Source organism: Ascaphus truei, chromosome 1 (genome assembly GCF_040206685.1).
Source record: "Ascaphus truei isolate aAscTru1 chromosome 1, aAscTru1.hap1, whole genome shotgun sequence".
Classification (NCBI taxonomy): domain Eukaryota; kingdom Metazoa; phylum Chordata; class Amphibia; order Anura; family Ascaphidae; genus Ascaphus; species Ascaphus truei.
Genome location: NC_134483.1, coordinates 337,373,045 through 337,386,547, shown reverse-complemented (window position 1 = coordinate 337,386,547; position 13,503 = coordinate 337,373,045). Strand labels below are relative to the sequence as shown.

At 42.4% G+C, this 13,503-nt stretch overlaps 1 protein-coding gene across 6 annotated transcripts in view; it reads right to left on the bottom strand.

Moving 5' to 3' along the window:
* The window catches only part of SLC4A4 (solute carrier family 4 member 4), a 289,901-nt gene extending 283,511 nt beyond the window's left edge, over nt 1–6,390 (bottom strand). For 2 of the 6 annotated variants that reach the window (XM_075607994.1, XM_075608004.1), the window contains exon 1: nt 5,861–6,388. The gene's annotated coding sequence lies outside the window, so the exon portion shown is untranslated. Of the gene's footprint in view, nt 1–5,860 lie in introns of all 6 variants that reach the window. The other 4 variants (XM_075607963.1, XM_075607983.1, XM_075608014.1 and 1 more) reach the window with 4 other exon arrangements.
* Between the last annotated feature and the right edge of the window lie 7,113 nt (nt 6,391–13,503).

The following is a 13,503-nucleotide window of genomic DNA, read 5'->3' as shown; positions in this document are numbered from 1 at the left end:
TACAAAAGTGCATTAGTCACTCCAATGCAATGCAGGCACTTCTGACACTGAAGTGTCATGTTCTTTGCAACCGTGGGTTAAATGGCCAAGTACATTACACTTACAGAATCCCAAATGCACTGGTTTGCAATGAGCTGCAGACCACTGCAGATGGAAATGGGTTAATGATACGGTGACACATGCATTTGTTCTTCACAAACACTGTGTGAACTGGCAAGGAAACACTCCCAGTGACACGTACTAAGGGAAATCTATCCAGAAAAAAAAAGTCTCCCTTAAGATATTACATTTCACTCATAGGCAAGGTTTAGAAGTCATTCACAGGGACAGGCTTTCGACGGTTTGATGATATATTCCCCAGGGAGAGCGCTGCAGAGAGCACCATATGGGTTACTGTGTAACTGATAGGGAGTCTGAGTCTTCGGCTCTCTTGCCTTACATCAAATTCATAGCTATTAGGTTTTGAGTACTAGCACCTGCCAGCCTGTACTAGAGACTTCTATCTCACAGACACAAGCACACAGCAGTCAGGCTACTCAACAGCACACGATTGCTTGCAGGTTGTGATACTTCGTACTGTTAATATGTAGATGTCAATATGGGGATCTTGGGAAATACTGTAAATGACAATTTTAAGTTAGTCCACACACCACACGAGATGCCACATCCTCGTCGTCAGTATACTCTGGATGCACAGCAACCGGTACACAGACCATTCCATTTACCACTACAGAAAAGGGCGTCTTGATTCATACAGAAAAATACAACTCCAACAGCATGCACAGATCTGTGTAGGTAAGACTACAACGGTTTAAATGGAACCACATTCTCCCATAACTATGTTTCAAGGTTATTATCACTGCAACAAATGTGTACTACAAATTAAGAAGCAATGAGGTTGTTTACCAAACAGTTGTCCTGGCTGAAAAACTGGGGACTGGCTTTTCTACCAATGGGACTCAAAGCCAGGGTCGTAGCTACAGCCAGAGGGGGAGAGAGCTGGAGGAGGGATGATGAGAAAGGATGAGGAAGGGGAGAGAGCTGAGGAGAGATGAGAAGGGGGAGAGAGCGGAGGAGGGATGATGAGAAGGGATGAGAAGGGGGAGAGAGAGCGGAGGAGGGATTATGAGAAGGGGGAGAGAGAGCGGAGGAGGGATGATGAGAAGGGGGAGAGAGCGGAGGGATGATGAGAAGGGATGAGGAGGGGGAGAGAGTGGAGGAGAGATGAGAAGGGGGAGAGAGCAGAGGAGAGATGATGAGGAGAGATATCCTCCAATTTAAAAATCGAGGTGAATTTTTCTCCTGATTCTACGGAATATGTTCACTCAGAATGGGGCCCTTAAAATGTTTTTGCCCGGGGGGCCACGCATATCTAGCTACGCCACTGCTCAAAGCTCTTCCCAATTACAGCATAGCATGGGATAAATAGAATTTTACAGGAACAGCCCTGCCCTGAACAGCTTACAATCTATGGTTTGGTAACTAAAGCACAAGGAATTAAAGGGACAATGAGGTGACACTGGGACTTGAACAGGGCTCCACTGTCAGTCATTATTTTCAGGCAGTCAATAATTCCGCCATTCCTTCGGTCATAACACGGCATTTACACATGGAAAGGAATGCCGATAAAGTAGTGGGATTTGTGTTCCTTTCGACCATGTTTTTGCACCAAGTTTACAGGCAGAGCTTGATAAATTGACAATATACCTCATTTTACCTCCAATTCTTTAGGGCACGTCTCAAGAAGGTAAACATGTGGTTTTGAACGTTGATTGGCAACATCTCTGAGTAATATTTATTCTGATTCAATAAAACAAAATGCCACATAATCCAGTTATTCCAGCTATTCTACAGTTGGTGTGAATTAACACTGTTGTTGCCCTAGTGCACAGTAAAAGTTGGCTGTACATCAAGCAACCAAAAGAGTTTAACTATAAAATGTTTATAAAATTGTACAAAAAAAAACAAAAAAAGTATTTAGTTCAGTACAAGTAGCATTTTGTGCCACATACTGCTAGAGACAAACAGAAAATCAACACTGCCACAAACAGCCCATTCAGGTTTGTAGAGATAAGGCAAAATGGTAAGGCAAATGTAAGGCAAACAAGCTCTATGTGTATCTTTATATGTTAGTGGAGGCTGTTGCACAAGCTTGTCAGTAATCCATGTATGAGTTAGAGACTCACACCTTGGATGCTCATTGCCTACATGCATTTATTTGTTAGTAGAATAAAAAAAATGGTTGGTGTAAAATATTCTTTCATTCCCATCTAATTGCAATAAGGTGTCAGATAATGATTATTGTATAAGGCTAAATTATCTTATATACTGACAGAGGCAAAAGTCACATTGTGCATCAGGGTTTTCTGAAGTATAACTAGATTAAAATATGGGCCAATTAATGTAATAACTACACTACATATTTAGAGCATTAAATATCCCTTAAGGCTATTCTCTGATCACATCCCTGTCACCCTCAAGTGCTGGTCACTGAAAAGGCTCAAGAGGGTATACCTCCTCTGACTTGATAGATTTCTCTACTCCAGCCGCTCCCAAATATCTCCAATTCCATCATTAGGTTGTATGGCTCCAGAGCTATAAATATGCAGATCTATAAATGCGGCAGTGATCTCCGTCACATACATGTTTACAGATCCCAGACTTAGGCAACACAGATTTTAGCTGTAAATAAATTACTCTGCAAAATCAGTTCAGATGTAGACAGCCCAGGAAACAATATTTTGATAATGGAGGGGGAAAGATGACTAAGGACAAAGGAATTTCAAAGCACAGGTGAATTGATTCAGAACCCCTTCAGCCTACATCTGCGTCACTCCAAAGGCGGACAGCCGAAGGGTAGACAAAGAGTGCCAGCCGTAAGCTGCTGTTCGCTGCTCAGTTACTGGGTTAGGTAAAGTCTTGTAACACAACACATTGCAGGCTTATCCTACCTCTTCTAACACAATTGTAACCTTATCTGTAACTGTTACATACGCGCATAATCATATATTATCTCTAACTGTACATGGAATGGCTGTAAATTGAATGTATAATCTCTGTTCATTTGATGCAACCATGTATTATGGCTATTATCATAACTCCCCAGGACATACTTGAAAACGAGAGTAAACATTACTTGCTGGTCAAAATAAAAATAAATAAAGATGTACAGTAAAAGTTTAAGGCACGTCTCAACCCTACCTATAAGACGCGTGCTTTAAACAGACTTTAAAAAAGGTTTCATCTTGATCTTGTCAAAATAAAGTCGCAACCACATTTTGGATATTATGGGGAACTAATGTAGTGCCATAATGTGAAGGATGTGACTGCCGCCCGTTTTCAACCCGTTTTGGAAAGTAGCTTGGCATCATAACTGCACAACAAAGTCCAAGTGCCCCCCCAAAGCTTATACAGTTTTGAAGAGACACAACCCACAAAGTATTTGTGGTGATAGGATCAGAGGACTGAAAACACACAAAACATCTTCTACAATTGTAAAACTTGAAAGCAGTTATACAATTGTGAACAGAAGTCGCTGTGGTCTATGAGCAATGTTGTATTGCCTGTTTGCCTGTGAACCATCTCATTTTACAAATGCTCTATGAGCAATTTCTATGAACAGATTTCTATTATGAATATGCTGTTAGCATATTCCACGTGGTAATGAGTTACTGCAACAAGCCTGAGATCAGTCTTGTACGGCATAGGAGTGACCCATTACAATATGTGTAACACTGCTTTACATGCATATGGTCATTGAGCAGTCGTACCCAGTACAGCAGAGGTGGACAACTCCAGTCTTCAAGGGCAACCAACAGGTCAGGTGTTCAGGATATCCCTGCTTCAGCAGTCATTCTGACTGAGCCACCTGTGCAGAAGCAGGAATATCCTAAAAACATGACCGATTGGTGGCCCTTGAGAACTGGAGTTGGCCACCCAGGCTGTAGAAAGTCTTGGCTGTGATCGGTATTGTGCTTTTCATAGTCTTTCGGCAATCTTGGTCTGCATATGGACAGTTAGCAGTCTTGTATTGTGCATTGTTTACAATAACTTATATTACAGTCAATTTTTGTACTGTATGTGATATCTGAGAAGTGTATCATGTATTGTGTATGGTTTAGCAGCTGGATTCAATTACGTACTTATCACTTAATATATGACCAGCCATCTATAGCATGGCATAGTAGTTTTATATTGCATTATGATTGACAATATAAGCAGTATTTTACTGCACTGCATATTTTCAACAATATGAAGACATGTATCGTATACATCATGCATTAGTAGTTTTCTACAATTTACAATATGAAAAATCTTGCATTGCACATATCTGAGAGGTCTTCAAATGATTGCAAAGGTCAACATCTAACAGTGTAGCAAAGTACAGTACAATATATTGATAGTATGCTACTATGGAATTGTACGGCTACTTTCATATTGAGAAACAAAAATTCCACTTCCTTTTTATTGGGTCTATAAAAAGCACCGACTTCTTTTAAGACAAACATTGTGTCTGGTAGTGCTCTGTCAGTCACCATGTTTAAAAGGACTGTGCTCTTTGGCACTGGACCACAGTACAACTTTTTTCATACTTTATTAAATGGATTTGATCTCTGAGCAGACTTGTAAAAAGTTTAGCGTACTCATTCAGATGCCTCGGTGCTTAATAAACCCACAAAGATCATTTTAGTACAGATTGTGAACTCTGAGCTCTGGTCTTGTAATGCACGTGATGTTTTAGCGGTCTTGCGTTTTATATGGTCTCTGTGCACTTGTATCGCAGCCTTTTATTAAAACGATCTTTGCGCAGTCTTACGTGCATTGAACATGATCTACGAACAGTCTTCTATTCCACATGTTCTCGTATTGTTTATGATCTATTCTATGAGCAGTTTTATTTTGCATGCGATCTTTAAGCAGCTGTGTATTGCATATGATTTGAGTAGTCTTACATCGCATTATGATCCACATATTATCTGTGAGCAGCCTTTCATTGCACATGATCTCTAAGCTGTATTACATGGCACATGATCTCTAAGCAGTCATGTATTGCATGTCACTTAGGAGCAGTCTTATATTGCCTATGATCTATGACAGAGCTCTACAACTTGTTGCCCACGGGCAAAATGTGTCCCCCTGAAGGGTCTTGATGTGGCCCCTTCAACTCTCAGCAGCACAAGCAGCTAGTATGAAATTAGCAGGAGAGAAATGCAATTTCTCACACTAAAACTCACTTGTAAGTTAAAGAAATGTCAATATATGCTCCTAAATATATAGATATGGTACAGATGTTATACATGCAGGCAACATGGTGAAATATCATCATTTTCAAGTTTTTAAATGTATCTAAAATGACATTATATTAAGCTAGTGGTCCTTCTACTCCTAAAAGTGTTCTGATCCGGCCCCTTTGCAGCACTAGTTGAAGAGCCCTGGTCTCTGAGTAGTCTCTCACTGCACATGAGCTCTGAGCACACAGGCTTGTCACATTGCAGTCCGGGGCAGCACTTGCTGTGCTAGGAAGAGGGGTGTGTGTGCTTAGCACAGGCAGCAGTGACAAGGTGCTCAGTCCTGGCGCCGCCACACCATCTCAAGCTAGCCAGCTCCCCTCTTTACCAGGACACCCTCCAAAACCTCTGCTTGTCTACATTCATCCTCACGGTTATTTTGGACTTTCTCGCATCAAACACACATCTGCTTTAGTCCTGCCGCCCTCCAACACTTCCCGGTTTCATAACTTAAGTCAACTTTATGCTGTGTACTTCCAAGGCGGTGCTTTCCACAGCTGTGCAAGGATCAGTGCCTTATTCCTGGGGCTATAGCAAGACCCCCTTTTTCCTTCAAGTGACTATACTCTTACCTTAGGCAGGAGGGGGGTCCCCGGGATGGGTGTAAAGTCACCAGGATCTTCTCCTGCTGCTGCTATTTCACATGCACTGGGATCGCCAACACTATCAGGGAGTGCGGAATATGTAGGTTACAAACAAAAAAGGCAAAGTACTAATGTGGGGATCCGATAATCAGGGAGGTGTAGATCCTTCTGTCAAAGTTGTGGCTGCTGGTCATGGAATATTATACTGTAGCAGAGGAGAAGGCTGGACCAGCTGCTGCCTGCCGGACAGGGTCGGTAAGGGCAGCCTCCCCCCCACTCCTTGCTGGGCTTCCTTTTACTACTTTGCTGGCTGCTGCTGTCAGTGACTCTGTGGCTGGAAATGCTATAAAGAGGAATAAATCTGAGCTGCAGAGTGCAATGCGAGGGGTGGATCTGTGTCCCTGGAGGGGGGAAGCATGAGGGTGAACAAGGAGAGAGGCACAGCCCTGGGAAAGCTTGAAGTGCAGCTGTGCTAGCAACACTCCTCTGGTTTCATATTTAAAGGGTGGCATCGGTCCACCTCTCCCTCACTATCCCCTCCTTCTCCAACTCCACACTAGTGTAATGCTGCCGAGGGAGAGGCTTGGATAGGGCAGCAGGAGGTGGAGAAGGAGGGATCTGCACAGCTCCTGTGCTTTTTTTTTTTTTAGCAGCTTCTCACTTTCTCTTCCAGCAGATTAAGTTTTTCATTTCTTTATTTATTTATGTAGTATCCTTCTGTAAAGCTGCTGCTGCTGCTGCTGCTGCAACAGGCTGGATCCCACTCTAGTGGTATACAATGATCACCGGAGCCTGTCACTGATCTGCCTCTGTTCATGCCTTGCCTCTTGTGTAAAGCACTAATGAAAGAAATGAGAGTTTTTAGAAATAGTAAAATACGTTTTAGTTTTCTTTTTCCCCCTCCTCCCCACCCCCAGCAGGCCAGTATTTATTAACCATGAATTATTTAGTGAGGGTGCCTGGAGGGATGGAAGGGGGGAGGGGAGTGACAGAGCAAGGGAATTAATAAGTGCCTGTACATGGTATGTGCTAAATTCTAGTCAAGTGTCACCTGTTTGTGAGGTCACGCTATGGGTTTGTCCAATTGAGCTTCACCTTGAAGGTGACAACACAATGAAGTGTTGCTGATAGCTGATGTTATGTGCAACTGTAAAGGTACCGGTGCAAAGTATTTTTCCCCCCACTTTTTTTTATGAGTCAACAGTATTATACTATGTTTTCTCTTCTTTGTTTACTTTTTGAAGATTGAATCAAGAAGAACCCATATTCTGATGAGCGTGAATACACCAATGTATATGTGAGCGCTAAAACAAAACAACACTATTTAATAGAGACAGTATTAAACTGTATTGTTGCATTGTTCTTTTAATATATATATACAGCAGAAAGATTGTGCTCTACCGGATAGGGAGCACTTTTAATCCTGGTAATGATATTATATAGGTTACAGATTATTACAAGATGCAAGTATAATATTTGTACGTTCTCTTAAATGTTACTTAAATTACATTACAATACTCATGTGGCCCTACTTATTTTTTCCAATCCGGTCCCATTGAAAATCAACTTTAAGGGCACTTTTGTAGATTCTTTAGGGTGGACACTTGTGTCTGAATAATCTTATCCATACAGCTGCATACATTGTTGTATTGTGAAAGAAAATATAAGTATCCCTGCAAAATTAAATTTACATGATTACATCCAATATTTCTTGATTGTAACATTCTAAAATGAAATACAGGGACCACTTGCAGAAAACATAAATAATGTATGTTTGAAAGTGGCATTACCAAAAAATATAAATATATATTATTTTTACAAGTTGAAACTTGTTGTTGCAATTGTAAAGCACTTCAACAAGTTTACTGCTGCAAAAGTGAGACGATACTGATAAAAAATACAATACCAGATTTATCAAAGAGTAAAAAAAAAGCTATTGCTTTCAATGGGTTTCTTTTTTTATTGCACTAGTTTTGTTGTCGGGATTGTTTGATAAAGAATCCCCATTTTGGCTAAAAAGACCTGCAGTGCAATGAAAGTGTGCTCTGTGGATTAAACAATGTCTTTTTTTTATTATTGTTCTCTTATGACAAAGTAATCAATTACCAGCTAAAAAGAAAGCACATAGGCTTGTGATACCTATTTCTGTGGAGCACGGCTATCATGCACGACTGCTTGAGTGATGATTGGTAACACACAATGGCATTCATCAGGAAAATTCCTCCGTCTTGGTAGGTCTATGATTTACCTCTCACAAGATTCAGGACCAGCATGCAAGGTCGAGCGTGGGACCTAGGTAAGCGCGGGGCCCAGTGCAGTCGCCGGTCCTGGCGTGCATTCCAGCTTGAGCATTGATGTCATTCAAAGTTCTAGTAGCCCTTTTGGTCCTGGAAAAGTGCACTCATTTTAGGTTGTGATACTATTTGGAGGACCAACCTGAGAGTTTTTCATAAAGGAATATAGTGTATACACTGAAATTTGAGTTTCTGAAATCTCAGGACTAGACCTGTGATAAAGAATACGTACCGTATGAGCACATTCACATGTCTAAGGCCTGGGACCCGCTGCGCTCGTTGGCGCGGGCGGCAATGTAGCGAGTTCCCCACCAGCAGGGGAATCCTCGCGAGCCGGTCCCGGTCCCCCCTGGCGGCACAGCTGACTACACACTGTGGCGCGTCAGCCGCTAGGAGACACCACAGAATGGTGTTTCCTAGCTTCGACGCGTCACGTGGTGTGGCTGTGAGCCAATGGGGAGGGGAGGCTGCGGGAGGAGGAGAGGCTTCGGGGAGCGGGGAGGAGTGTGGAGTGAAAGCAGCGTGAGTGCCTCTCTGTGTGTGTGTCTGAGTGCGTGCGTGCCTGCCTGTGTGTGTGTATGTGTGTGCCTGTCTGTGTGCGTGCCTGTCTCTGTCTGTGTGTGTGTGTATGAGTGCGTGCGTGCCTGTCTCTGTCTGTGTGTGTGTGTGTGTGTGTGTGTGTGTGTGTATGAGTGCGTGAGTGCCTGCCTGTGTGTGTGTGTGTATGTATGTATGTATGAGTGCCTGCGTGTGTGTGTTTTTTTTACTTACATGCAGCCCTTGGCAGCCCGTGGAGGGAGGGGGGGGAAGAGTAGCGGGTCCCTCCGCTCAAGCCACGCCCCCCCTCCCTGTCAATCCTCCCACTCCCGCCCACCCCCCTGCTCCGGCCCCTCACGTCATGGCCGCGCCCCCTCACGTCATGGCCGCACCCCCCCCGACCCATTTGGCCACGCCCCCCCCCCCCCCCGCTCCGAGAAAAGTAGCCTGTAGACCGCAGATCGCGGTACAGCGAGTTGCACGCGCCGCCGGCAAGCAAGCCAGCCGTGCGGACGCGTGCAACGGGACCTTAGCCTAAAGTCCCCAAACCTGCCTTCCCCATAATAACACAGTATACATTGCTTCTACTGCAGCCAGGGATTCTGGGTAAGAACATGCAAATGAGTAATCATAGTGCATGATATTTTGCTTCTTATCATGGACCCATATAAGCGTATGCCTACTTTTTTTTTATACATAGGCCTTCCTGCCTCTCACCTGTCTCCCCTACAATCTATCCTAAACGCTGCTGCCACAATCACTCTACTCTTTCCTAAATCTGTCTCAGTGTCTCCCCTGCTGAAAACACTCTCCTGGCTTCCTATCAAATCCTGCATCTCACACCCGATTCTCCTCCTCACTTTTAAAGCTTTACACTCTTCTGCCCCTCCTTACATCTCAGCCCTAATTTCTCGCTATGCACCATTCCGACTCTTGCGTTCTGCTCAAGGATGTCTTCTCTCTACCCCCTTAAAGAAGCATATGAGTAGCACCTTGGCTAATAATATACACATGATACATAAACCTTGGCACCCTGTAGACACACTTACCAGAATTCCCTCCTACTGTCTCTGTACGTTCTTCCTACCTACCAATTAGATTGTAAGCTCTTCGGAGCAGGGACTCCTCTTCCGAAATGTTACTTTTATGTCTGAAGCACTTATTCCCATGACCTGTTATTTATATTATTTGTTATTTATATGATTGTCACGTGTATTACTACTGTGAAGCGCTATGTACATTAATGACGCTATATAAATAAAGACATACATACAGGAAAGCCTGTGTTGAAGAGGTGCATGGCCAGAAAACATACTCCGAGGCAACTTATTCAATATTTGGGGTCTCATCAGTACAGAGAGACCCGTGAGGTTTCTAAAACACTTGAAGAAGAAGCATTGGAGGATTCGAAAGCGCTGTGCTACATCATTTCATCTATGCTTGGTTCTCTAAAAGGTATCACCATCTTCAACGAATCTGCAAATTGTACAACTAAGCCTGAGAACTACAGAATTAGTGGACCCATTCAAACATTTACCACTCGTTATAGTTTTTAAGGTTTTTATTCTGGATCCAGGCTCAGTTGTAGCATGTGAGAAGATCCATGCCATGTAGCTTAAAGCTGCAGTTCAGGCAATATCCTGCATGTGTTTTTTTTTAAATAAATCAGTTCTGTAGTAAGAAAAAATACTTTTAGCATTTTCTGTTTTAAAAAAAACAACTTTGAAAGACCAATTTTCTTGTATTCTATTTTAACAAGCATGCTTGTTCCTATAGCAACGATTTACATTGCCCATATTTAAAGATGTCGCCAAACTTTGCCGATCAATTGACGGAGAACGAATTGACCGGCAGCTATGCAGTTCTTTAGGTAATTAGAGATTGCACACATAAAACTAGTGAAGTAAAAAAATAAATTTAAAAAAAAGACTGAACTGCAGCTTTAGGTGAAATGGTGTAAGCGGTCACTGCAACAGGAACTCAGCCAAAGGAGATAAATAAATAAAAATCAGCTTTATTGAACTTGAATGCTACACATCACAGAGAGCACCTCTGACGCGTTTCGTTCCGTTGTGGAACTTTATCAAAGAGTACATGAGAGGGGCATCCGTTGGCTGCTTCTTTTCCTGTCTCTATCTCCTGCCCACTAGCCCCCCACCCAGGTATTTAGTCTGTTTCCCGTTTTCTTTATGACATTTACCCTATATTGCTTCAGTGTCAGCAGAGTTGCCATTTTATCATTGTATTGGTCAGACACTGCCTATATACAAACACCCAGTCGTGTGTGTGGTTGTTGAGCACCAGACATTGTGGGGTTTATTCCCCTTGCTATACATGAACTGCAGCTTTAACTCGTCCCCTTTTTAAAGCACACAAAGTCCTTCTATTGTCTTCAACTTTATTGAGCGGGGTTAACAGAGATATAAAAGTACATGCATGTAGTTTGTGGAAGGAAATGCCTCTAGTGAGGAGAAGTATACTATTTGAGAGGTTGTGGCTTTGGTATCAGGGGAAGGTAAAAAGGAATCCCTTTCTAAGGGAGCAGTGGAAGATGTGCCTTCTACTCACTTTGTCTGCTGTTGAAAAGAGAGAGCACACTTTCTTTTCCAGACAGGAACAAGCCAAGGGGCATAACAATATACAGAGAAGGGCAGGGGGAGAGGGCTAAACCAATCTCAAACTATGAGCATTGGGAGGTTGGAAAGGCAACTGACTAGTGGCTGGTGGAAAAGATGATATGTAACAACTATGTTGCAATTTACACAGCAGCACTGGCTGTTTGAACAGGGAAAACATGCAACTTTCTCTGGGGAGAGCTGGCAGCCTGAGAGCAGAAAAAAATACACAAAAAAATAAACAATCCTGTTCCAGGACAGTTTTACTGTATGCAAATACAAGTAGTTCAGATCACAGTGAGCAGAGGCTATTTATTAAAATCATGCGGCAACAAAACATCCCATTGTAAGCAATACAATTTTTGTTCATACCTGTGCTGGGTTTTTTCGCATCAATATTGTCCTATAGTTTTAGCTGAGCATCATCAGTATTAATATTTTATTACTAATTGGAGAGGATGAGAGGCGTCTCCCATCTGAAAGGTGCAGTCCTTCCTCTTACAATTAGATTGTAAGTTCTTCGGGGCAGGGACTCCTTTTCCTAAATGTTACGTTTATGTCTGAAGCACTTCTTCCCATTATGTGTTATTTGTGTTATTTGTTATTCATACAATTATGTCACGAGTATTACTGCTGTGAAGCGCTATGTACATTAATTGCGCTATATAAATAAAGATATTCATACATTCATACATTACAACAGTAATCCAATAGCTGTGATATGTTTATGGGTAAAACAGCAGACTTTTAGAAGTATTTTAAAATATACTGTAATGTACAGCAGGACCCCGCTTCTCGGCGCCCCACTTTTCGGCGGCACCGAGAAGGGGGCCGCCATCTTGGATCCTCAGTCGCACATGCGCAGAACGGGCGGTTGCGCCCGGCGTGCATGCGCAGACCGTAGTTTGCGCGCGCAGACCATAGGTCGCACATGCGCAGAACGGCAAAAATGCCGATTTGCGCATGCAAAATAACGAAAAATCGCCGGATCCGCTTTCCAGCGATTTTCACTATACGGCGGGCCCCTGGAACGGAACTCGCCGTATACCCGGGGCCCTGCTGTACTGTTGCTTGTAATCATGGTAACTTGGGGAGCAGTTTCAGTTTTTCTAGCTACTACTCCGTTTTGTGTGTTGTGACTGTGTATTAAATATGAGCTTCTACAGGTAAATCCCGCTCTCTGTCCTCCTCACGTGTTAGCTGGCCCTCTGACAGACGTGATGAGCTGAGGGTAGAGGAAACATTTGATTGACAAGCACTGCATAATTCAGAGGCCCGGGTCAAAATAACATATTTCCTAATAGTTAAAGCAGCAAAACATTAAAAAAATCCTATGTTTTTTAAAATAAATCCGTTCTGTACTATTACATAACACTGTCTGCATTTTTATTTTAACTCGTAAAGCCATTTGTAAAGATTGTTTTTGATGTACTCATGTGCATGATGATGTAATCATTCTTTGCTTGCTACAGCAGCAATTTAGAAAGTCATATTCACTTCCTCTTCTGAAACAGGCTCTGACACACATCTTTTTGAGCTCTGCCCTTTGGCAACAAAGTATCACAAACAGATCTCTTGCTGTGTTCCAAACAGCAGACGGTTTATTACTCTGAACGCTATAACAGCAATGTGTATTGTTAGTAATATAATGTTACATATCAGCTGCAGCATTTCACTGACTGTAGCATAGTGTCAGAGTCAGAAGGCAGCCATTTCGTTAGGCACACAATCAGGATTTTTACAGATTTATAACAGGAGCACCAAACAATTGCCAGCTTAAAGCTGCAGTTCAGTCTTTTTTTATTTTTTTATTTATTTTTTTACTTCAATAGTTTCATGTGTGCAATCTCTAATTACCTAAAGAACTGTATAGCTGCAGGTCAATTCGTTCTCCATGTATTGATAGGCGAAATTTGGTGACATAATTAGTGAAGGGATATTCATGAGCACTCCTGCACTGACATGTGCTAGACTGCTATAGGGAGGGCAGGGCTGACAAAGGGGTGTGCCAGGGCTTGTGACAGGACATGAAGGGGCAGTGCCTTAGCAAATGGCTGTTAAAATAGAATACAAGAAAATTGGTCTTTCAAAGTTGTTTTTTTAAAAACAGAATATTCTAAAAGTATTTTTTCTTACTACAGAACTGATTTATTAAAAAAACACACATGCAGGATATTGACTGAAC